The 27,578-nt window shown below is 39.6% G+C and overlaps 1 protein-coding gene across 15 annotated transcripts in view; it reads right to left on the bottom strand.

The window, feature by feature from the left end:
• The window catches only part of Anks1b (ankyrin repeat and sterile alpha motif domain containing 1B), a 1,114,759-nt gene that overhangs the window by 137,556 nt on the left and 949,625 nt on the right, over positions 1–27,578 (bottom strand). The gene's annotated exons all lie outside the window — the stretch shown is intronic.

Here is a 27,578-nt window from a genome sequence, read left to right as displayed (position 1 = left end):
TAGTAATTTTTACTCCACTAATATTGCATTTGTCATTTTTTATAATTACTGATTTAGTTATAAATCTCCATATACAACTCATGATGTCTAGGACCTTGATTATGTGATCCTCTAATTATGTTCAACTCCTGATCCTAAATAGGAATAAAGTAAATGTTTGCTGAACAAGTGAAAGAAAGGTTGGGACATGTTGAATGTTGTTCTACAAGAAGAAGCAAGTAGAAATCAGAGAGAATAGCAATCTGGAACTCAGGCAGAAGCATGGGCAAGAGAAACAAATCAGCTCTCAGCTGATTCCTGGTAGCTGGAAGGCCTGGGAGTGGATTATCATCAGCTCACAAGTAGAATGAAGGAAAAGGTTTGAGGTCAGAACTTTGGACAGCGACCTCATTTTCCATTAAGCTGTAGGATGAACCTTGGACCACATAGCTAGGTAAGAAAAGCTGTGGCATATCCCAACCCAGAATGAATCTCTGCAACCATGTGAATGAGTTTGTAATAGCTATTTCAGAACTAAGCTGCTGTAGAGACAGAAGCACTATAAATGCGGATTTGTAATCACGATATGTGGAGCTTTACCTTCTAATATGTAGAAAGCAGCATTTTGAATTTTGAAAGAAAAAGTTGGCATGTTTTGATAGAGGGCATGGAAATGAGTCAGAGAGGGTGGGGAGGAAGAGAGCCCACGCTTTGGGACACAGGCTAGAGAGCATGACTCTGTGCGATGAGGATGCAACAGAATCAAGGAGTCCTGGAGAGTTGGGCATTGGAAATGGTGAATGTACATGTGTGGCTATCGATGGTGTACAACTGTCATAGGAGCAGCATGGTTCCCCCTTTTACTCCAGGCAATTAAGGCATAGACCAACTTCCAGCACTCATAGATTTTATTATTTATTTTTATTGCCTGATCAGGCTTTTACTATAGAAAAATCCCTTTGTTTGGATACAAATTTGAAACAACTTATAGACTGCCTATTAACCATGGGCATATTTACAGATCTGAATACCGGAGTGAGCAGTAGGGACTCGCTCTTTCCTGAAGGCAAGCAGGCTTGGAATCCAGGGGGAATGAATGTAAACACTGAGGCCCATCTGCCAGAAATGTTCTGCCCCAGTCTTCTGAATTGCGACCTAGGGACTTCTTTTGGATGTTAACTACATACAGGGCCTGAGCCATATGCAGCTCCACTGAGCCACAGCAGAGCCTTTTGCTTGCAGCCTTTGCTTTCAGTGGGCCCCTATGAGTTAGTGTCAGCTGCATGGCACAGGTGCAAAGTTCCTCACCCTTTAACACCCTTAACCAAGAGAGCAGCTAAACTCAACACTCACAGCAACTTTCAAGGCTAGTAATGAGAGAAGACTCCATAACCTGATCTGTATATCTGCTTCACTTAGTTACTATGCATCCCAAGTTTTCCATAATAGCTATCTTGAAATGAGTCAAACCATAAACTCTGATTTTTTTTGTTGTTGTTGTTCAGGAAAACATGGTTTAAGGCATATTGGAGAACTCTAGTTCTCAAGGATATAACATATCCATGGTCTAAGAACTGGGTTCTAGTCCAGCTCTGTCATTTACTAGTTATAGATCCTGATCAAGTTATTTATTATTTATTATTTTTCAGATTATTTTCTTTAAAGATGTTGTTCAAGGATTAAATAAGTGCCCCAATATAAAAACTAGCGCAATGCTTGTAGCACAATAATTCATCAACTAGAGAATTAACTCACCCTAGTATTAATTCATAAGGCTTCAGAATTGAGAGGTTTCTCCAATTTTTCAACATATCCAAATAACAAAGCTCATTCTCACAGCTCCATCTTGTGTGCTTGTCTGCTGAGTAAGTGAGGAGAAGTTCATGCACCTGGGAGTGGACAGTGACATTTTATATTGTAGACTCATAAAAATAAGGTTTATTTTTTCTCCTCAGTATTTTATGAAGATAAGATAGGCTCTCATTTATTTGTGATTATGTGCATCATTATGACAATGTTTCAGCAATGCACATTAAGGATGTTGAAATATGCTAGAAGAACAAAGTAAGGAAGAATTACATAGTAAATATTAAGAAATAATTTGGGGTTGGAATATTTGAATCTGAGGATAGGAAAGTTGATATCCACATTTTATGCTGTTCAACACTCAGTCCTACTTCTGTTATCAATAGCCTGATTATTCACTGGGTACCAACCTCTCCCACACTCAGCCATGGAATTCTATATAATCCTATAAGAGCTGACCATGGAGTGAAACCCACATCCACTGGGCAATTGGAGATTCCATCACTCAGCCACAATGGTTCATTCAGGGAGGGTTTGTTCAAGGAGGAGCCTCTGCTGGAACTATCGAGAAGGAGGAACACTCTATTCACTGGTGTTTCTGAGTTGATGAACCTGGCTTTGCCAGAGTGCTGAGTTTAATGCATGGAGCTGCCAAGCACATCCTGGGGAGCAGGTATCCTCAGGAGTGAAGCCAGTGCTGAGTAAAGCAGAACAAAGATGGAGTGACAGACTGAGGGACTCCAGAGACTGCTCGGCTACGTCATGCCTGAAACCTCCAGACTTATGTGAGACTTATGTGAGCCAATTCATTTCTCATCTTGCTTTACCCATTTTGTATTGCGTTTCTGCCACATGTAAATGAAAATGTCCTTATTTATTCAGGAAAAAACCTTAAGATATCGCAGCCTCCTATCTGATGTTTCTAATGAAAGAGTCACATAACCAAGACTCAGACTCTTCCAGTGACATGGAGCTCATATCTACTGAAGAAGCCCATTCCATCTTTGAGGCTTTACTACTACAAATTCTTCCTTATACTTACTGAGCATCTATTTTCTAAAACGTTTGTGTAGTTACAACTTATTTTGTACCCACCAGAGGCCAGGGATCATGTACCATGTGACATTTACAAGTGTAAAATGTGTTATCTCATTTAATTTTCAAACAACCTTATGACATGAAAAATATTTTGAAAGCCCTGTGGAAATACAGGTAAGAAAAAATAAGGGACTGAAGAAAGGGCTGTGGAGGTGGGGATAAAGGATGGGTTCAGAGATATGGGTGTGGCATGCAGATAACTGAGTGGGGGGTGAGGGAGAGAGAAGGGGAAGGCTAAGAAGGCCTCCAGAAATTAGAGAGTGGTAGAAAGTGGTGAGCAACCACTGGGTGGTTCTATTCAAGAGGTACAGGAAATCAATAGGGTCAGTTCTTCCCAGGGTACTTGATAACTCTGTATAAATTTCTTTAAAATTTTAACTAAATCTAGTTCAGTGTTAGGAAATCATCAAGAACAGAAACGGATGCACACCAAAAGCAAATATTTTTAAAAGACTTGCAGTTTTTGTACAGACCTTTAATCACATGATGTCGGTCAAAATAACATTTTTGTGGTCAGCCCCCAAAGGTGATTTCTCCCTTCTCTCCTCCTACCAGTGCCCTGGGAAGCAAAGGAAGTCAGCCAGAGCTCAGATAGGAATGCAACAGCATTCCTTGGGGATGGGGGAAGTCCAACCTTGAGGAATATGGCCAGGAGCCAAGGGGAAGTCATACCTGATATCTGTGGAGATGGAAAAGAGGGAGCAAGGGAAGAAACATGTTTCTTATGCACCTACTACGTACCAGGCCCTTTATATGCATGACTTCAAAAACCCTATGGGGTCATTATTATTACTTTAGTACTGTTTTTCCAGATGAAATTCCGGAGAGTCTTAGAAATTAAGTAGATTTCTAAGATCAAACAGCACAAACATTATCTCCTTAAATAATCAGCAGTTGGGGTAGTTTCCCTTTTTCTGCCAGACATAGATTCCAAGACCCCAAGAGTTACCTGAAATCATAGGTAGTACCAAACCATATGTATACTATGGTTTTTTTAATACATACATACCTGTAAAAATTTTTAATTTATAAATGAGGTGTAGTAAGATATTAATAATATTAACTAATAATAAAATAACAATTATAACATGTTATGATGAAAGTTATTTAAAACTTGTGAATTGTTTACTTCTAGAATTTTCCATTTAATATTTTTGGATCGCAGTTGACCACAGGTAACTGGAGCTGAGGAAAGTGAAACCATGAAGGGGGGATCACTGTATAAGATATTTCTAGTTGACAAAATATGTTTGCAGTATATCTCAATTAATCCTTGAAACAATCCAGAAGATTGGTGTTACTGATAATGTTCCCATTATATAGGTGAGGAAATGGAGTTCTTTGGCTCAAGGTCATACGGCTTGGTGAGGAGACCATAACTTGGACTAAAACTTCCTAATTCCTAGAGTCATGCATTTCCCGTGACACTGAAGCTACTACCTGGGCCAGCTGTCAGATGCTGTGCTGTGTCAGAACAGTGACTGACAAAAGCTTTGCTCTAAACTTTCCTTCCCCTGAGGGACAGCACTCCGCCTGATGCCTGGTAATGCCTGCTTTCACTCTCACTGGCTCACAAGTCAAGACCCCTAAGGACCAAAGGAACACAGGGCCCTGGGCTTTCTGACTGTAGGTGGAGGGGATGGGGATGATGCTTAAGGATTCCAATCCCCTTCTGCTGAGCACTAGGGCGGGGGCTGTAGAGTAGGGTTGTGAAAACCCATTCAGTCTTCTAGGGCTATATGCTGTCAAGACCTAGGATAAAATGAGCCAGAGTACCCTGAGGGCAGAAATGGCTCCCTGGGTAGAAATAATGTGGGAAGCCATATTAACTCTTTCAGGCCATCAGGCTATCATTTAGTAAATTACTACTTGCCTCTAAATAGGTCCCTAGTGGGCATGGAGGATGTGAACAGTCTAATTTGCCTTTTCTCCCTTTTCTCTCAGCTTTCTCCAATTATGATGAGGACTGAGACTGCTTAATAATTGCTTTATTCTGAATCACTGGATGCTCTTATAAATATAAAAAATACCCCTACAGATCTACTATATCGACATGTATGGAATCAAGTCTGTGTGTAAGGTGTGTGTGGGGTGAGGGCTGCAGTCCCATCCTCAGAGGACCAAGTAGTGACCCAAAGCACCAGGATGCCCCTGATTTTTGAAATTTGAGTTGATGCCAGGTATGACACAGAGCCCCATGTTCTCGAAGGAAGAAGGGGTTAGGCACTATAGGGAGCCTGCGGAGGGGGTTCTTTCTCCCACTTAGAAGGGAGGACCCACAATTATGATCTGAGAAGGAGTCAGGATCTCTGCCTTGACATACGTATTACAAGAGAGATGCATTTCAAGGGGTAAGGATGTTCCCTTAAGATTGGCTTCACCCTCTCATTCAGAATGTGTGACTTTGGTCAGTTGACCAAGCTAAGAACATTTTTCCTTCCAAAACAAAAGTGTCAGAATTCTCCTTTGCTCTTAAAAACCTATAACTATTAAGTAGATGCTCAATAGAGTTGCTAGGGCCTACTACTATAGTAGTGATTATAGTAATAATGCTTTGCATTTATATAGCACTAAAATATTTTGAGGCACTTGCATATTGATTATTGGTTTTTTTTACAAATTTTGTTTTATTTTTTCAGCTTTACTGAGGTATAATTGACAAATAAAACTTGAATATGTTCAAAGGTGTTCAATATGATTTTTTTTAAATATTTTTTTTTAGTTGTAGATGGACATAATATCTCTATTTAGTATTTTTATGTGGTGCTAGGGATTGAACCCAGTGCCTCATGAGTGCTAGGCAAGTGCTCTCACTGAGCCACAACCCCAGCCCTCAACATGATGTTTTGATGTATTATAAAATGATTTCCATAATTAAACTAATTAACGTCCTCATAGTTACTTTTTTGTGTGTATGGTGAGAATGTTTGAGATCTATTCTCAGTGATTTTCAAATACTTAACACATTATCATTAACTAGAGTCATTATAGTATATATTAGGGCTCCAAAACTTATAACTGCAAATTTGTCCCCTTTGACAGACATCTTGCATTCGCATATTCATTGTTGATCAGGACTGGCTTTATACACATACACCAGGGTCATCCCACAGGCCTAACTCTCAGAAGGGCCCAAAGCTTGGTTTAAAGCTCTGCAGTCACAGTTTTGCATTTCTAAATAATTCTCAGATTATTTAGAAAGTGAAGTCTGATGGGACTATGAAGCATGAGTCAAACTTGGAGCCTCCGGTGACACATGATTCTGCCTTCCTGGTGTGAGTTCTTGGCTGGCTGCTCAACTTCATGCTGCCCAGGGCCCCACCCAGCCTCCTCTGTCTGACTAGACCCCTAACCACTGTTGCTGGGTAGCCATCTGGTGGCCTTGATATGTGTGGGAGATGGACTTTCCTGTACTCACTCCTTTTCCTTCCTCAATCCTTAGGTGATACTAGGAGTTTTCTGGGTGGAAGGTCACCCTCTCATGACTTCCCGGAGTAGGCAAGGCAGTAGCTATCTTTGCCCCTAACTGCAGAAGTATGGCTTGCTCAGGGGGCAACATGGTGGGTGATTTAGCAACAGCTTCTCTCCTACCCCTGGCCCAACTGCCCAGCATACCTCGTCTAGAGATTGTCAACTATTGGTAGTTACTGGTCTGCCACATGTTGGGGTGGCAGGCCTTCAGAAAAAGGTGACTGTCTCCTTTGCCCCTGGTTAGTCTCACATGTTTTCTTGGCAAAGTATATAGCCAGCTCTACAGCTGGCATTCACTATGATATCAGAGCAAGCTGGACAGGACGAGGGTGTGGCTCCCCTAATGTGTACTTCCATTATTCCTACTGCTAGGGGAGGCCACCATTACCTTCACTGTGACTTGCTCTGGGGTAAACACTTAATGTCATCCTCACAACATATGCACAAGATGGGGCCTTATATATTGGGGTGGTTCCTAACTTCTCTGAGTTTTAATTTCCTTATCTATAAAACTGGTATAACACCTATTTCACCAAGTTATTGTGGAAATTCAACATGATGGTGTCTTAAGAGATGGGGAGAATTTTATCTACTTGCATTACTCTGGCACTATATTTGTTTGGAAGAACCATTTCAATAAGCTGCGTGAAGAGGAGGGTGAGACCCTGTGGACATACTCAGGTAAAACAAGTTGCTTAACTTCTGCACTTACAACAAAGTTTGTATTGTTCCCAAGAGAAAGGAGGTCAAAAAAGGAGTCAGCAAGTCTTTGTGGGGGAAGAGTACAGTAACCATACTTTGGCTTAGAGAGTGGAAATGTTGAATGGGGCTTTAAACAAATGTCTGTGTAGGCTTATGCTTTAAACACCCCCACCTTCCCACCTTCATGGATTCTTTAGGAGAGACGAAATGACTACTGGCCTTATGTGTGACAATTTAATGCTATCTGTGTGTATGTGATTAATGGGGGTGTGGCGGAGAGGATCAGTGTCTTAAAGAGGTATTGAGGTTTGTGTCTATGTTGGTGCAAATGAAAATAGATAACGTGCTGGAAGATGAGAATAGAGATGATGGCTATTATGACATAGCTCTTTGTTTCCTCTGCGTGACCTGTTTTTTGTTTGTTTGGGCTGTGCATTTGGATGTGGACTGAGGTATAACAGCAGCTATGTGTATTCTGTTTAGTTTATATTCTGCAAGTCCTACAATCAGGCCCAGCACATATATCAATATAAGTAGTAGCTACTAAGGAAAGAAAATTAATATAATTTTATTCTATCATTTCAATGACCCTACCATGTAGGAATTAGTCTCTCTAGTTTACTGATGAGGTATACGAGGCTCAGAGAAGCTAAGAAACTTGCCTGGGGTCACACAGCTACTAATACAGCAAAATGGAGACACAAACCCATGCCTAATTCACACTGCCTCCCTGGTCATACTGTGCTCTTTACCAGACTAGAGTTTTGGTGTCATATAAACTAGACATTACCAATATATATACATTTTAAAACGCTACTGAAATAAGAAGAAGACAAATTGACTTTAAGCATTCCTAGGGAACAAAAAGCAGAAGAGGAAAGAACAAGATCTTAACAAAGTATACATAGCACAATTCAGTTATCCCTTAGATAACTGTAGGAATGTACTAATATTTGTCACTGCACTGTAATGATACCAAAAAGAGAAAGTGCGCCAGGTAGTTGCAACCTATTGTGCAAGAAAAGGCTGCCTCCAATGCGTCCAAGAGCGTGGTTCTTTCTTCAGCCAAGTCAAGTTCAAAGGAGCACATGAATAATTGGCTACAGCTACCCTTTAAGCAAGTGCCAGCTCTCTCCTCTCAGGTTGATGCATCTCCAAACCTCAGGGAGCCAGGAATCAGCTGCCAGCAGCCAATGGGCTTCTGAGCATTCATAACCAGACCAGGTGCTGATCCATCAAACTAATTAGCAGCCTGTGGGCCACAGTTAGCTGGGAAGGTGGAGGTTTTTAACTCTTCCTGACAGACTGTGTGCCTATCTGTGCTTTTTGAACAATGTTCTATCAGTATATCCACAAAGAAGGAAGCCTTGAAAATTCAAAAGGAAGGAGGCTAAAGGGAAATTCAGGTGGAAATACAGGGTTGCTTTAAATGAGACAAGAAAGACCAACAGAACAGAGGAGTGAACCGTGACTCACAAATATACACAGATTTGTATGTATACACACACATCCTATTTTATATATTTTTATTTTACTTAGAGTGATGCCATCCTTGCAGGGTGGACATTCAACAAATGCTTGCTCTTATTGGTAATGACATAATGATATTTAAAACAAATTGTAAGTAAGAGGAGAAAATAGGGCAGAATTAGAAGAGATATAGCTTTTTGGCACCTGAAATATATTTAATCATCAGGCTTCCAAAACAGCAAACATAATTACCTTTAAATGAAAATATAGAGAACATGTTGAAAGCTCAGAAAAATAGAAAACATACTTTAATTAGGAGATGAAAGAGATGGAATACATCAGAAATGGTGTTACTGCAAATTGCCAGACTTATAAACCAGCATGGAAATCAGTAGAGGAAAGAATCCAGTGAATTTTAGTAAATTGGTAGAAATGTTGTAAATAGTGCATTTAAAATTAGTTTTAATGTGATGATCAACAGTAAAATAGAATCAACAACCAAGCCAACTCCATTCCAAATGTCTTCACTGACACAAGAGAAGCATTCTGTAGCCAATTTGCTCAATATTTATGACTTTAGTAAAATTTTGTTTACCAGGGATCTGGTGATCTCCAATGGAGTAGTACCAATATGATCTGGGAACATGAGATAATGAAGGAGCATCCTAGATTTTGAGGTAGCTAACTCTGAACATCTGAGGGAATGGTAAGGCAGGACATTGGCAGATGTCAGAAGACACAGAGGTAACATTTATGGAGATGTCTGCATGGGCTCTCTGTCAACATATGGAGAATTGAGGAAGGACTTCAGTTGGAAGGGGGATTTCAATGACACCCCATCTTTACCATCTGGAGATAAAAATCCTGTGGTAAAAACTGTGATATCTTACTGATGAACTTCATATTAATGACAAGCTCTGAGCCAAGGTTCCCTTGGACTACTTACTATAAAACTGTTTGCTGCTTGCTTCTGGAGTTAAAAAATGAATTTATGGATTTATGCCTGAATGAGCAACAGCTGTCATTGTATTCCTAAAACTAAAGAACCAAGATGATGAAGCTGAGATGATCCTAGAGTCTCCAGAGACCTATATTCAGCCTGAGATTTGGATGCACTGGCTGTAATGTAAACTGTATTGCCCCAAGAAACTAATCTACATGTTGAGATTATAAGCACGAATCTTTCCCCAAATATTTACTGAGTAAAAGCATAGTGAGTGGTTCTGAGGGAGAGCAGGGGCAGGAGTGGGATTGCTGTTGCTGTAAGAAATTAATGTACTAACCTTAAATTTAGTCAGTTTAGGGTGTGTTCTTTTAAATAGACCATAGTAGGTAATCCAGAGTCAATGAGCCCTTGGATTCATGCCAAATGATAATTCTCCATAATGCTTCCTATGGTATTGTGTGCAAAGCTGATGAGGTACAAGCCAGTTCTCTGGCCACCAGGGATGCTGGTTCAGTTATTGCTGTACCAAAGTTATTCCGTCATCTCTGTACCCCTACAAACTTCCTATGGTTTGGTCAGAACTAACCCTCAAGCTCTCCATGCCTAAGTCATTTATTATTATCAAAGGAAGAAGCATAGTCCTGACCTTACCTACCTCTCTAGACTTCAGACTCTCCTCAGCTGAACACTTTGAAAGCCTCCAGGGAGGCCTTGACTGGGTACCTTTGCCTTCAGAACTCTCTCTGCCTTTAATATCCTCCAATCCGTTCCTTGCCTGCAATATTGTTCTTTCTCTGTGTGTGGTCACCTCCTGAAAATTTTCCTTGATAATAATGGCAAACACATAGCACTTGCTTGGTACCAGAAATGCTTCATTAAATGTGTTTAATTCTCACCAGAACCCTATGAAGTCAGTGCTGATATACACTCAATTTTAGAGACAGAAACTTAAAGGCAGAGTTAATAAGAAATTAACTCAGGGTCTCTGGCAAGTGGCAGAGCTGAGGTTATGAACCAAGGAAGTCTGACTGCAGCCTGTTTGTCCTTCACCACTACTCTGAGCATAGAGATCCCTCAATCTTGACAGAGTAACCTGGGCTCATGCCAGCAGAGACCAGGCCACATTGCTTTGCAATCATGTTTGTAACCTTCCCCTCTTTCTCCTCTCTTTCACCCATAGTAATCCACCAACACTCAGCCCGAGCATCATTTTATTCCCCTATAAACCAGAGGCAGATCCTCCATTGCCCAAGCCATACTGTTGTGCCAGAGAGCTTTCCAAACCATGTGTCTGTTTATCTGTCTCTCCATCAATCTGTGAACTCTTGGAGGTTTTGAAGACAGGGATAGTCTCGTGTGTTATGGTACATACCACAGCATCTGCATACAAAGCTGTTGCTTAATAAATATCTGCTGTTCAATGGATGGATGCTGGGCTAAGAAGTCTTCACTTGGGGCTGGGGTTGTGGCTCAGTGGTAGAGCACTTGCCTAACAATGTGAGGTGCTGGGTTTGATCCTCAGCACCACATACAAATAAATAGGTAAAATTAAGGTATGGCATCCATCTGCAACTAAAAACAAAAACAAAAACAAAAAGCCTTCACTCTGAAACTCTGGCTTCCATGTTTACAAACAGATTTTTAAAAAGGGATTCCATCACAAATCCCTGGAGAATCATGACACAGGCTTAGCTTCAGTTCAGAAAGAACCAAAGCTTTTTATAGCCCAGGCATAGGTTCAGCATGAAATGACCTGGACTTAATTTGTCCTCATAGCTTAGATTTGCCAAACCTTAGACTGGAAGTACCCTGGGGGATCATTTCATCCAGGTATTTCAAAATGGTGACCTAGAGATACTTTTTATTTGACACATGTTGGTTGTTACTATGTTTTACTGGAATACCTTTTTTAGGCAGGACATTTGCTCTTTATTTCTCCAGGATCTATCTACACATACCCAATCAAAATATAGAACCTCACTCTTCTGTAGAATCTTCCTGACCCTTCAAAGTATTTAGTATGAAATGTTTGATTTACTCTGACCCCTTTACAGTAAAGCTCCTTTAGTTTGTACTTATGGTCTCCAATTTTCTCCTTAATTAATTCTGATCAACTGTTCCTCTTGCCCTCTACTGATGAGGCCAGTGAAGATGAAGATGGCCAGTGACTTTTATCTTGCTAAATCTAATTCCTAGCTTTGACTCAGGAACCTCCATGCCCAGAACCACATCTCCTGGTTTTCCTCCTCCTTCTCTGTCTCCTTGGCTGATTCCTCTCATACTCTTTCTTGACCTCTAATTTCAGATGCCTTGCTTGGTACAGCCCTGGCCTGCTTCTTTTTTTCCAATCTACTCTCACCCTCTTTGTGATTGTGACTTTGAACACTGACACAATGTCGATACCTCCTCAATGCACAACTCTAGGCTTGGTTGTCTAGCAGGCCTGTTAAATTTAAGATGTCCCAAAACAAATTCCCAGCTTCCGTCCCAAATCTGCTCTATCTACAGTCTTCTTCATCTCAGCTAAGAGTATACCTAGCCTGTCAGATGATTATGCCCAAACCTGTGGAATCCCCAACTGGTCCCTATCATCTGCCATATCCAAATCCTAGCAATTATTCCTCCAACCTAATCCTCCAGTATCTCCCCACTTTTTTTTTTTTTCAGAGTAAAAGCCAGAGAAAGTCTTTAGACTGGTCTATATGAGCCTTGCTCTTCTACTTCTCATCCCCCTATGTTTATTGGTCCCTGTAGATTCCTTTTTCTACCATGGTTCCCTTTACTAAACTGCTTGAACCACACTGGTCTACCTGCTGGTCTTGAATATTCCAGGCATGCCCTTACCTCGGGGTGTTTGCATTGTGCTGTTCCATCTGCCTGGACCATCCCCAGCCCAGCTTACCCCTTCCCCAGCTACCTGCATGTATCTGCATGGATTGCTCCCTTATTTCTTCCATTGCTACTAGAGTGAACCTTCTAAGTGAGGCTTTTCTTAACTGCCCTATTTAAAATGAATTCCCCTACACTAGGATGATTTGATCCTGTTTGAGTGTGCTTTTTCACTGCTGTAACCTAACAAGAACAATTAGAGGAAGAAAGTTTATTTAGGGGCTCCTGGTTTCAGAGGTCTCAGTCCATAGATAGCTGACTCCATTCCTCAGGCAGGACATCATGGTGGAAGAGGGTGGTGGAGGAATGCAGCCGGGAGTGTGGCACCAGAAAGCAGCGAGAAACTACATTCAACTCAAAATATATATGCCAAAGGCATGCCACCAGTGACCCAGCTCCTCCAGCCACACCCTACCGGCCTACAGTTACCACCCAGTTAATCCCATCAGAGGACTGATGGACTGATTGGGTCAAGGTTCTCATAATCCAATCATTTCATCTCTAACCCTTCTTGCATTGTCTCACATACCAGCTTTTGGAGGACACTTCACTCCAAACCACAACAGTTCTCCTTCCCCTTTTCTGTATTACTTTTCTCAAAAGCACATTATCATCCTCTAATATACTATATATTTTTACTGTATTTGTTGGCCTCACTTTATCTACTAGAATGTAAACTTGTTAAAGAAGTTTTCCTTTTTTTTTTTTTTTTGGTTTTCCTTGTTTACTGCTCAAAATAGTAGGTACCTGTTGTGGGTTGAATTATGACTCGGTCTCTCCCCAAATCCATATGTTGAAGTTCCTGTGACCCTTTTTGGAAATAGGGTCATTGCAGAAATAATTAGTTAACACGAGGTCATGCTGGAGTAGGGTGGACCCCTAATCTAATGTGACTAGTGTCCTTAAAGAGAGAGCATCATGTGAAGAGAAAGAGACATGTGCAGAAGGAAAATGATATGAAGAGACACAGGGAGAAGATGGCCATCGATGAGCCGCGGAGAGAGGCCTGGAGCACATCCTTCCCTCCCAGCTCTCAGAAGGAACCAGTCCTGCCAACACCTTGATTTTAGACTTCCTGCCTCTGGATCCCTGAGACAATAAGTTTCTATGGTTCAGGCCAGCCAGTCTGTGGTGCCTTGTGATGCCATCCTGAGCAAGCTAATTCAGCACTCCGGAATATTCTCAGGAAAAAATGTATGAATGAATAAATGAGTAAATACTTTTTTCAAGGAAGCCTAGTGAAGTTGAGCAACTTGCCAGAAACACCCAGTCTTGGTTCATGGACAGAACCAAGACAAAACTCCAGCTCTCCTTCCTCCTACTACTCTTAGCCTCCACATTTGAGGCAGCGTCTGCCCAACTCACAAGCACTGAACAGTGCTGGGCCGAGGGTGAGCGGATCTCTAGGGTCTCACCTTACAGGCCTTCCCACTTACTCCTGCCCCAATCACATACCCTGGGTATGTTGTGGCTGGACAATTATTGACATACGTTTGCTATGTTCTGATCGCTCAGAGAAAAGCCCTGTGTATGAGTCTTCCATTATTCAGGAAGTAATAAAAGTTATAGTCATAATATAAAGGAAAAAAAAAAAAAAGAATGATTCACTGCTGAGCCACTGAGCCGCAGGGAGCAATCCAAGGTTTAGAGCAGACAATCAGCTAAGATAAGTCACGATGATGTCACAGCGGAATATACAAATGCCTCAGTGGGCTGATCCAAAAGAACATCCCAATTAAATCAGCTTACTGCTGAGCACTCTTCTACATCCGTGAAGAGCTGCTCTCCATTCTGACAGCCACATTAAGGCGAGGCGATAAAAGGAGGAGGCAGGAAGCAGCAGTTTATCCAACATATTCCATGAGGGAAGAAATGATTTTGAACTGTTACCGAGTAAATGAACACCATTCACCTCAGAGAGGTCAGACATGTTTGGATGCTTACCAAGCAGGTCAGGAACAGAGTTTTCCCTTCAGAATGGAATTACAGTATGACATTGGGCAGGACAGATTGACAAGATCCACCAGAGGTGATATCCAAAATATTTAACAAAATACTGACACTGACTGCCCACACCGTCTTATCAGGGCATAGTGATTGGACACGGCCATGCTGAAGTTCCCTTGGTCAGAGTACTAGGGATGCCCCTCAGCACTCTGATCGTTGGCATTTTCATCACAGAGTTACACATCACCATTAATTTAAGTGTTACAAAGATTAAGAGAGCATGTGTGTGATAACGGCTGGTGCATATCAGGTCCTCCATGATACTAGCAACCTTCTCAAGGTCATTATTATATGATAGGTATTGGCAAATGCTAATTTACCTAATCCGTACAACAACTCTAAAATTTAACTACTGCTGTTACCATTCGACAAATGGAAAACCTAATGTAGGGAGAAGTTCAGCAACCCTCTCAGTCACACACCTGGCAGTCTGGATCCAGAGGCTCAATCCCCACCCTATATCACCCTCAGTAAGTGTCAGGGACTTACTCTCCCCCTCTATGCCCTAGAGAGCCAAAGTCCCTGAAAATCCAATGTTTTATTGCCTCAAAACCAGTAAAGGACAGTGGGAAGGACATCACTGGTGCTCAGTGGTTTAGTGCTTCTATGTAGGTTCAGTTTCCATTCACATGAAGAGAGGATAAAGATAAACAAACTGGAACAAATGGTAAGAACACAAATTTGGAAAGCCTTTGTTCTTTTTCTTTTTAGTTCACAATAGTAATTTTACATATTTATGGGGTACAGTGTGATATATTAATATACATGTATACAGTGTGTACTGTCCAGATCAGGGCAATTAGCATTTCTGTCTCCTTGTCAGTTTTTTTTTTTTGTGTGTGTGTTTGCAGCCTTCAAGCTCCTTTCTTGCATCTTCTCATAAAATAGCATGCTGTTGTGAACCACAGTCATCCCATTGTGTTATGAAACACAAGAATGCATTCCTTCTATCTAATTGTATTTTGTTTTTTAATTTTTTTATCAGCTGAGCTACTCAAAGCATTCAGTTATTTATCTTAGTTAATGAATCTCATGGTCATGGTAACAAAAATGTTCTGGGATTAGTGAGTGGACTTTGTCTGGGGACCACTTAGTGAAATAAATTCTGCGTGAATAAAGGAGAAATGGGACTGGGAAAATGAGAAGAGTGGAGAAAAGAAACAAACATTTGTTGAGCAGCTACCTTATGCCAGATATGACGGTAGGGCCCAACCATCATTATTTCTTTTAATTCTTCTAACAATTGAGTTGTTTAACAAATACCTATTGAGTGCCAGAACCATAATAAGTACTGGGTTTACAAAATGAATACATAATGGCTCCTACCCTTTTAAACAAAATGGAAAAAGAAAAGCAGGGGAATAATTTGAGCTCAATGTGATGTTATTTTGATATGAGAATACGGAGGCACTGGAACTATGCTGTATAGGCCAAGATGGTACTTACTGATGAAGCAAAGGGAGATCAGCAGAATGGAGGAAAGAGACCAGGGGATGGGAAGACGGGAGGGAGGAGAAAAGTTTTGGGGAGGGATATTGGCCAAATTACATGGTTATATTGTGTGCACGTACAAATGAGTAATAGCAAGTCCCACCATTATGTACAACTATAATGCACCAATAGAAATGTGGAGGAAACACAAAGAAAGACTGATGACATAGAGGAGGCTAAGTGGACCACGTATCAGCAGAAGCCGTTTGTAAGCAGAAGCTGTGAATCAACAAGCCATGTGGCATGGAAAACCGGGAGTAGCCAGCGAGGAAGCAAGGCAGCAGCAGGAGGGGAAATGAGTAGAAGAGAGGATACGTCAACTCATGTACGTACCATAGTGTTTCTGAGTCACCTCCCTGATGTTAGATCATTTCAATTTTTTTTCTGTATTACAAGGAATCCCATGATGATCATCCTTGTGTATCAATATTTGTGGCATTTATGATGAGTTTTTAAAATATATTCTTGGATTAAAGAGTATGCATATTTTAAAGCTCTTGAGATAAGGATTCGTCTTTATTTTCAGGCGTGGACTGCTGCTTTCCACTTCCTTTAGTTTATGAGAGGAGCTATTTCAACTGACCATGCTGTCTTGGTCAGTTAAATAGGGAAAGGTAGGAACTACTATTTAAATTTTTGTTTTCTCAGTTGCTTGCATATTTTACATATGTTATGGGATATGTATATGTTTCTTCTTTTTTTTTTTACATTTAGCCTTTTTTTTTTTTAGTTTTTGATAGACCTTTATTTTATTTATGTATTTGTATGTGTTGCTGAGAATCAAACCCACTGCCTCACATATGCCAGGCAAGTGTGCTACTGCTGAGCCCCAGGTTTCTTTTTCTGTGAATTGAATTGGTTCATGTCTTTTGTCCATTTGTCTCTAGGGCTATTTACATTTTTCTTATGGATTTATAAGAACACTATATAACAATGTTCAACATCTGTAGCAGTGAGAGAAATGCAATTTAAAACTATACTGAGATTTTACCTCACTCCAGTCAGAATGACAACTATCAAGGATACAAGTGACAATAAATGTTAGTGAGGATGTGGGGAAAAGGGTACACTCATACATTGTTGGTAGGACTGCAAATTGATGCAACCACTCTGGAAAGAAATATGAAGATTCCTCAAAAAACTAGTAATGGAATAACCATTTGGCCCACTTTTATCACTCCTAGATATATAACCAAAGGAGTTAAAATTGGCATACTACAGTGATGCAGCCACATCAATGTTTGTAGCAGCACAATTCACAGAAGGTAAGCTATGAAACCAACCTAGGTGCCCTTCAGCAGATGAATGGAAAAAGAAAACGTGGTTTGTATACACAGTGAAATATTACTCAGCCATGAAGAAGAATGACTTTATGACATAAGCTGGTAAATGGATGAATTTGGAGACTCTCATGCTAAGTGAAATAAGCCAGTCTCAGAAAACCCGAGGTCAATTGTTCTCTCTGATATGTGGATGTTAACTCATAATGGGGAGGGGTGGAGCAGAAGAGTAGAAGTTCAGTGGATTAGACAGAGGAGAATGAAGGGGAGGGAGAATAGGAATAGGAAAGAGAATGAAATTAATCTGACATACTTTCCTATGTACATATGTGAATACATCACATGAATCTCACCATCGTGTACATCCACAAGACTGAGATCCTAATTAGGATAAGATACATTCAATGTTTGTATAAATATAGATTCCACTGTCATGTAAAAAAAAACAAATAGAAGTTCAAAAAAGACTGATGCTCATCAATATATTTTGAAAATATTCCCCATAATTTGTTGCTTCTCTTTTCATTTTTATTTGAGGTAAAGTTTCATATTTTTCAATATAATGATTGATCTTCTCCTTTGTAATTTGTTCAAAAGTTTTTTTTCTTTAACATATGACCCAGGTATCGCACTCCTTGGTGTTTATACAAAAGAACTAAAATCAGCATATCATAGTGATATAGACACATCAATGTTCATAGCAGTGCAAGTCACAACAGCCAAGTTATGGAACCAGCCCAGGTGCCCATCAAGAGATGAGTGGATTAAGAAAATGTGGTATATATAAACAATGATATTTTACTCAGCCGTAAAGAAGAATGAAATTATGGTATTTACTGGTAAATGGATGGATCTAGAGAACATTGTGCTAAATGAAATAAGCCAGACTCAGGAAATCAAGGGTCAAATATTTTCTCTCAAATGTGAAAGCTAGAAAGCAAAGTAAAGGAAAAAAGATGAATGTGAAGGAACAGAGATAGATCAGCAGAGCAGAGGAGGGAAGTTGAGGTGGGAGGGGAGACAGGAGAGGGAAGGAAATGGAGAGTGAATTTGAAAAACTTATGCTATGTACATGTATAAATATACCACAGTGAGTTCCACCTTTACATATGCCTATAGAGTACCAATTTTTAAAAACCCAATAAATAAATAGAATAAAGACCAGCAGAGTAGAGGATGGTGAACAGGGATGGAGAGAAGGGGATGGGAAGAGGAGGCACTGGAAGTTAAGTGGAGCAAAGGAAATCCCATGCACATATGATTAGATAAAAACAAAACAAAAAAAGGGGATGTTTTCTTTTCCCTGAAAAAATCCTGTTCTGATTTCTAGATTGGGAAAATATTTGGCTTTGTTTACTTCCTCTAAGTTTCAAAACAATTTTTTTTTACATCTAATTCATAGATCATTTAGAATTCATTTTGATGTATTTGAATTTTTGTGAAGGAAGATTTTGTACAAAAGAAATCGCAGGATTGTGTGATCCTATTCCAGAAATAGCTAATCTGTGATAATGCCTGTTCCCAGTAGAGCCAACATTAATGACTTCCAATAAGCATTGCAATGGATCCAGCACACACAGATCCATTTAAGTACGTAACGAGAGAGGTAAGATCCAGGGCGGGGAGGCCATCATTGTGTACTCTGTACAGAACATACTCTTACTAAGTGGAAATTATGGTTACTGCATAATTCAATCTACTTAAACTCTCACACAGAATCAGAAGCCCTCAATTCTTAAGCTGGAGCTGTACTGATTTGCAATGGGACTCTTAAACACATTGTACCTCTTTGATCCCAACACCCACTTTCCAATTGCCTGTCTTTCAAAACTATCTAAGTAGATTCCTTTAAAAAGAGAACACTTTGTCATTTGGGAGAGATTTTTCTTTTGAATTGTGCTTATTTAAACTCCAGGGAAACATCAACTTTATATTATCACAGGGTCTCTTTCAAAGTGGAATGACCGAATGGAAGCTGTGTGGTTGGTGAAGTACTCAGCTGTATTTCCCAAAATCTGCAATTGTGAGTGTAGAATAAATGCAAAAACAAGTTCCAGGAGACAGTAAAAGGCAGGAGGCACACTAACAAGTGACCCCACTCTAGACTTCTATTTCAATAACTTCAGGAATTGGGAAAAGCCCACTAACCAATAGCCAATTATCTGAAAGCTATACTTGTTAGTGAGGGTTGTGGTACCTGGGTGGCTTACACAGGAGAAACTTACTGTCTCACAGTTGTGGAGGCTAGAAGTACAAGGTAAAGGTACATTGGTAAGGTTGGGGAGGAAGTCTGTTCTGTGTCTCTTGCTGGCAAACTTTGTCACTCCTGGGCTTATAGAAACACCATTCAACTCTGCCTTTGTTACTATCTGGCATTATCCCAAATGCCACGGACCAAAGCCCTGCCTCCAACTTTTTTTTTTAAATAAGGAGACAAGTTATAGTGAGGTAGAATCCATACTAATTACCTCATTTTAACTTGATCTCCTGTCAAAAGACCCTAGCTTCAAGTAACATCACATTCTGAAGTACTGGAGTTAGGACTTCAACAAATGATATTTTGGGAGGATACCCTTCAGCTCAAACCAGATGGACACACTCAATTATTGGGCCAATTACTCTGACATAATGGACAGAGTATGAGTATCTTAGTAGACAAACCAGGTTTCAATCCTGGCTCTTGTTAGATCTGGAACATTGGAAACCTCCCTCAATCTGTTTCTTCAACTGTGAAAACGAGGTAAAGATAGTAAAAATCTATCCATCAATTCAACGAATGACTGCTCACTAAGGGTCAGCTGTATGGAAAATGCATGACATATGTCTTTATCTTTCCTTGTACATGCTTATGACATAAGAATACTCTGAGGAATATTAATGTATTGCTATCTTAAATATTACTAAATGAAATTAAAATGTAAAGGGAGAATTTTATTTAGATGGTTTTTATTCATCTACTTTAGGATGTATCTATTTTTATGAGATAACCACTTGTATATGACAGGTTTTTGGAGTATTTCTGGTTTGGTACCATATTTTGCTTGTTGTAGAGAGATAAGGGTTGAAAATCCCCGTATCCTTCACCACTTAGTGACTTTTCCAATTTAAAGAGAAATTAAAAATAGCCTGGACATGTAAAATGATTAAAAATGGAGTGGAATCAAAGGATCGATCAATGTTTCCTCCCTAATATAGATGCACTGTAACTATAATCTGTTTATGTGAACCTACATTTACTCTTTAGACTATGTGGCCCACTTTGAAACCAAGTAAGAAAATCATGAATTGATACTTCAAGAGGATTTGTAATATTTCACTGTTCAGTAAATTTGATGTTTTATTCACTGGACCATGTTCCCTGAAATATTGCATTAAAAAGAAATATCTTGCTTGATTTGCCATGGTAGGCTGGGAAATATGCCAGGGAGAAAACTCATTGCTTAGATGCCTCTCAAAATCTCCTTCTGCCAGGCATTTGCATTTCCCGGGAGCAGGGAATCATGGTCTTGCTGCAAGATGCTTCTTAGAAGAATCTCTAAGGCAATGGATTTAAAACTTAAACATTATTGTTAACTTTTACAGAGGAGTATTCAGTTTTAAAGAAATCATATATAAATCTCCACATTTTTGGTCATTATAGGGCAGAGGTTCTGGAGTTCCTCTCTTAGTCCAAGTTCCATGCTACTTACAGCAGATTGGGCCCAAGGAATGTTTGTAGAACCCCAGGGCTCAATGCAATGCAGCCTGAAAGCCACTGTGTTAGAGAGCTTGGTCTACAGAGGAGATGAAGGCATCATGCTAAGCAGGTCTTCTACACCCTACTTGATATTATAAAGTAAGAATTACAGGAAGTATCTTTCCAGGAAGAGAAAGGGAACCATATATGTCCTGTGATTCATCTGGCAAATTTTAGCAGACAGTGATATCTGATGACCACACATAGGTTTCTCTTCCACCAGGGAGGAAGGACTTAATTACAGAAACTTACTTTAGGCCACATACGTCCTATCTTTAGGGAACACTCACTGATTCCACCAAATGTGTTGTGAAGCACCTGCTTTTACTTCCATAGTCACCTGTTGTTGCACTAATATTACATTCATGTTATAATTGCCAATATAACTTAAGTGGGACTCTCCACTAAGAAAACTCATTGAGGGTAGGGCCCATGTCTTTTTTATTTTTGTATGCCTAGGGCTTAGTCCAGTGGCTTACTAATGCTATTACTACTGTTATTATTACTTTAAAAGCAACTAGCATTTGGGGAGTATTGACTGTTCTCAGTAGTTCACTTATGGTATTTTATTTAATCCTCACATTGCTATAATAAAGTAGATTCTATTAGTGCTATCCCATTTCATAGATAAGAAAACTGTGGCACAGAGAGGTGGAATAGCTTGCCCTCAGGTCATGAGGTTAAGAAGTAGAGGGGCTGGATGTCAAATCCATGCAGTCTATTTTCCCACTGTATAATGTATTAGGCAGCTTTTTGTTGCTGTGACAAAATTCCAGAGAAAAACAACTTAAAGGAGAAAAAAATTATTTTGACTCATGTTTTCAGAGGATTCCGTTCCTAGTGGGCTGATTCCATTACTCTTAGGCCTGTGGTAATGCAGGGTATCATGATGGAGAGGGTGTGATGGAGCAGAACTGCCCACCTCATGGAAGCTGGGAAGGGTGAAGAGGGAGAGAGAAATAGGAAGGAGCCAAGGACAAGATATACCCTTCCGGGCACACCGTAGAGACCTACTTCTTTCAACTAGACCTTACCTCCTACAGTTTCCACCACCTCCTAATAGTCCATCCAGTTATGAATTCATCAATGGATTAATACTTTGATGAGGTCAGAACCCTCATGATCCAATCATGTCCCCAGAGCAAAAGCTCTACCTCTAAACACTGCTGCATTGAAGACCAAGACTTCCACACATGGGCCTTTGGGGGACATTCCAGATCCAAACCATAACAACTAGATAACATGGTTTAACGATAATTCTGGAGGACTCTCCATGTGCCATACAGTGTTCTACACACTTAGAATATGTGGTGACCCAAAGTTCTTTTTCTTTTGGGTATTTGTAGCTGAAATGCTCTCTCAATATGTACACAGCATATGAGTGAATTAAAAAATGAATTAAAAGATTAGATTTTATCTTAACTTGTATTTTCAGGTGAGGAGTCTGAATCTCTGGGGGCCAATGAACTCTTTCAAGGTAACACAGCTGATCTGTACCAGAGTCATAGCCTGATTCAAATTCAGTTCTGTCATCTCTGGTTCTTTGCCTTCAAGCCAATCTATCTAAACAATCCAGAGCAATCTACATTAGTGGGTGGCTTCTAATTTTAGAAGATTCTCAGAGATAGAGATTTCAGAGCATCTGCTTTGCCTCTAACCAAACTTTTGCTTAGGTAATTTCTTTCTGTTTGATGTTATGTGGTTCATGATTTCTAACATAGGCATTAACTTGGCCCAAGTTCTAGATGGATAAATGAAAGTTGTAATTTGATGTACACCAGAAAATATAGTGAGTTACAGCTTGCCTGTGAGTTCTTACTCTGTTTTAACCTCCCTACAAGTTTCACATCTTACATAACAGAGGAATAAAGACACAATGTTCATTTAGATTGTTTGAAAAAAAGCCCTTTCAGATGTGTTTCAAGGGCTGAGCATCTGAATCCAGATAAAACTGCTAGCTGTTGGTTGAGGGTGGGATGTACTTACTCTCCAAAGCCAAGAGTGTTACTGAGCACAGAATGCTTCACAAGTCCTGGTCCACCTACCTCGTCAACTGCTTGCAGCCAGAAATGAGTGGCTGACTTGTAGTGCACTCTCCTGAGAGGTGTAGCTTCAACCAACATCTCAACACATAGCTTATAGTGGAAAACTTGCTGTTCTACTAAGTGCTTGGTATATTAGACTTAATAAGAATTAGAGAGTAATTTCATTAGTTGATGGAAGCTATGGATAGAAGCAAGTTAATGAAAGCTTCAATTTTCAAACAAGATTGAGTACACACACACACACACACACAATTTACTTGGTGTTACAAGGAGAGAGAATAATTTCTAGGTCTTGTTAAAAGCATTTCTTTTTTCCTTCCTCTGCTATTTTTTCTTTTCTTTCTTCTTGAAATTCTCTTCCTCTCCTTCCTTCCTTTTCTTTCTTCTTGAAATCCCCTTCCTCTTTCCCTCTGTCTTTCCTTTCCTTCCTCTATTTTCATGTTCTACATTTATTCAGCAAACATTTAGGGAACACTTGCCACATGTCAGAGTGTAGACCATATGCCAAGGATGTTCCCCAAATGCCAAGGTAATAAACATAGTTCCTGCTCTCGACAAACTTGTGATCTAATAGAATTGCAAAGTTACTTGAAAGGGCGAGTGGAGGGGGCTGTAGTACACCTTCAATAATATTGAGGTCAGAGGAATCATCTCAGATCTCATGCATGCTGCATTCCATGGTTCTCCTTTTTTTTTGCAGCTGGGATTCACCTTAATAGCCATAACATCATACCACTTGTTCGAGTAGCTCAGCATGTTTTCTATAGACCCTGTCAATTATTGCCATGTTCTAATGAGGTTTCAAAGAAAATGCTTGACACTTTGGGCACCATTTAATTATATAAGGAACATCACCCCATTCCCATGCCTGTCTTCTATTTGTTGCATGAAGAGCAGAGGAGAGAAGAATGAACTTAAGGGTCCCCAGATGGCCCACTGCTGTGCTCTGTTGGCTTTGATTATAAGGCATATGCTCTCTGAGGAAATCACTTTGAGGAAAGTGATTGTAAATGAAAATGGAAACCCACCTCTCAAGATGGTAGCTATAAGGATTAATTTGAAGGGATTTTTGGACATTTAGTATAGAACCTTACTTCCAGAGAGTTTCAAGTCTTAAATATTAATAAATTATACAGTCTGAGCTAAATTTTTATACCTTTCAAAATGGTATCTTAAAGAAAAGAAATCTACAGCACAAAAATATTTTCCTCTTATAACCTCAAGCAAATGTGAGGTCTATCTGCTCTTGCAATTTTTACTACTGCATGACATCAACAAGGAAACCATGATTCAGTTTGTCCTTTTCCCTCACACATTCAGAATTACTCTACAATTGTTCAGTGCTGGTTATCTGCCCTCAAGTGGCAGCTCTGCTTGAGAATGGTATTTTTCATTATTTAGAGTTTTCTGTAATTTTATTGTGTGATATTAATATTTGATAATATCATAGCCCCAGAGGCATCTTGGTGCAACTTTAAAATACAGACATTTTATCCCTTTTTACAACTTTTAACCGCTTATTACTCTGAATATAAGGGAATCCATATGCTTTTGAGTAAGTGCATTTGATCCCTGGTTCAAAACTGGCATTCATTGGTGGCTTTCCTTTGAGGACATAAATCCGTGCTCCCTGTATATTGTTTCTGATTACTTCATCAGAAAGGCAAACCTAATTATGTTACTGCACAAGAAAAGGAATTAAATTGGTGTAATTCTGTCTTAAGATCATAACATGAATGTTGCAAACACACATTAAGTTCTGATTTATTTGTGGATTTCTGTGTAAAAATAAGATTTCCTTAGAAATTTATAGAAAACATGACAGTTATTATTTTGCACAACAGTTGATTCCCTGAGGGTTCTCTTCCTCAGAGTTTAATAGGGCTGTTTCTATTGAAAGATGATGTACTTGATGTGCAAGGAAGGCTTTGGTTGACTGATATAAAACAATTACAGTTGATAAACCCAAAGCTTCCCAAAGGCTTAGTTTTCAATGACTTTTGTTCTGTAATTCATTAACAAATGCAAAAAGCACACCTCCTATCTGGATGAAGGAGGCACACTATAAATGTATGGTGAATTTGTAGAAATAACTTTTTGGATAACCAATAAATGGGTTTCCCACTACTGTTCCCAACCACCAATCAACAGTAAAAAAAAAAAATAAAAAAGGACATTCCCCACCTAATTTGACAACTAGGGACTTGTTTTGGCATTAAGAGAAAGCACAGCCTGATAGAGTCAACATTCAGTTCCCTAAATCCTAGCCTTTCTAATTTTTCATCTTCCCTTCTTTTCTCAGGGTCATTTATTTTCTTCTAATGCCTCCCTTCTCCTTGCCCCGTTTTGCTCTTAATGTCTCTGGGGATACCAAAGAAACCATTTCTTTTTGCATTCATTAGCAATAGGTTTATGCTTTGCCTTCTTATTCAATTCCCGCTTGAACTGCAAGCAAGCAACCATCATTACAGCAAATGGTGAAGGGGGCATGATGAACTGCAGACATAGATGCTGCCATTTAAGCCTGGACTCTTCATTTCCCCCCATTCTTCCCTCAGGAAAGGAGGAAAAGAAGGCAGCAGCATCTGATTAAAATAGGGACAAGCCACCAAGCCACCACTGCAGGACTGAGATTGTGTGCAGCCTCCATTTCCCAGAAAGGCCTGTAATATCATTCCAAGATTAAAAGTGCCAATATTCCCTCCAGGTGGCTCCTTTTGACACATTATCAGATAGTATCCTTCCCATATCTAAAATAAATGCCATTTTTCATTGTCATTTATTTCTGTTCAATAAGGTGGATAACACAGGTTTTAAGAATATGTATTTCCTCATGAGACAATTTCTTTTTCTAATTCCTTATGTACAAAAAGTCTATATTTAGTTTTGAAAATGCATACTTACTCCAAGTGTTTTAGTGTATCCAATCTCAGGAAACCCAAGTAGATTTCTTCAAGCCACCCTGTCTGTCCTTTCTAATTTTTTCCCCTTGGCCAATTTTACCTTGCTCTTATATACCACCAACCCCAAAACACATCACATCAAGGGCACAAATGTGAAATTGATATACTTAGTTTTATATTGAGGTCATGTAACCCCTTTGCTAGATATAAGAACAACTAATGGTATCAGAAGAAAGTTTCTTTCCTTTGAGAAGGCTTTAAGGGCTTCTGGGAAGGAATTCAGAGTTGAGACAAGTTCCTTCTGTTTCTTAATCAATTCACTAAATAATTTCTATCACATAGGGAAATTAAGCTCCTACCCCAAACTGAGACTTTTTTTTGAACCAGATTATCAAATAATAATGCAGGCTAATTTCCATAGTTCAATGAGTAGGAAGGCAAAGTACATTATTTGCTAATGCAAATGCTGAGCCTGCTCCAAAATTTTTAATATTCAAATTCCAGATGGGACAGGAGACAAAGAAGTATTTGCCTAACAATATTCCAAATGAAAGTGACCTATAACACACAAAATATGGTTCTATTATATGCAATGACACTTTTCTTTGTTAAGAATAATGAACTATAGCAGAATAGCATAATGTAAAACTCCACAGCTGATAAGCTTTCTGCATAAGAACAGAAAGAGAATATTTCTTATACAGTTCTGTGTCCACTGCTTGCCTTGAGGAAGCACTTAACGGCTATTACTGTTAATAGTAGCCGTATGAAGTTAATTGGTTTATAATGAAGCAGCAGAAAATACTGATGGTGAGATTGGGGCACATAAAAGGAGAAATAAAAATTGTACTCAGGTTACACAAAAATGATGCTTAAAACAACTTATCATATTTTACTCATAAATGACAAATTTGTTCACTGCACTCATTCCCTAGGTGCCTCATCAAATTCCAACTCTAAGTTCATGAATCTCAAATTTTTATACCCAGTTATGACTTCTCTCTTGAACACCAATTTCAAATATCTACCTTCCCATCAGACATCTGCATTTGAAAGGCTAAAAGACATCTCAAACTTCACACTTAGTGAGCCTCAGAGAAGCCCTTGGTTCTTCCTCTGCCCCCTTCCTTTCTCCTGTCTCATTCTTTTCCATGATCCACACCATCATACCTTTTGTTTCCTAAGCTCAGAACCTAGGAATCAGGCTCAATATTTTTCTGTCTCCTAATAATTCCTCAGCAGTGTGTGTGTGTGTGTGTGTGTGTGTGTGTGTGTGAGAGAGAGAGAGAGAGAGAGAGAGAGAGAGAGAGAGAGAGAGAGCGGTAATTGAACCCAGGGGCATTTAACTATTTAGGCACATCCCCAGCCCTTATTTCATATTTTATTGAGAGACAGGGTCTTGCTGAGTTGCTTAGGGCCTCAGTAAATTGCTGAGGCTGGCTTTGAACTTGCAATCCTCCTGCCTCAGCCTCCCAAGCTACTGGGATTACAGGCATGCGCCACCAGGTCCAGCTCTTCAGCAAATTTTGTTGCATTGATTCTAAGTAAATGACTTTCAAATCCAAGCACATTTTACCCACCACATTAAACCACCATGCAGGCCACAATAATCTCTCTAATAAACTAGTCCTCTGCTTCCATTTTTGCCTTTTGAACGTGTAGATCAGATAATGATCTATGGCCTCCAGTGGCCTCCCCTATCTTCCCTTCCCATCCCAGTAAAATGAAACTCCTTTCCTTGCCTTATAAAGCCAT

This window comes from Marmota flaviventris, chromosome 3 (assembly GCF_047511675.1).
Source record: "Marmota flaviventris isolate mMarFla1 chromosome 3, mMarFla1.hap1, whole genome shotgun sequence".
NCBI lineage: Eukaryota > Metazoa > Chordata > Mammalia > Rodentia > Sciuridae > Marmota > Marmota flaviventris.
This window is presented reverse-complemented; position numbering and strand designations above follow the sequence as displayed.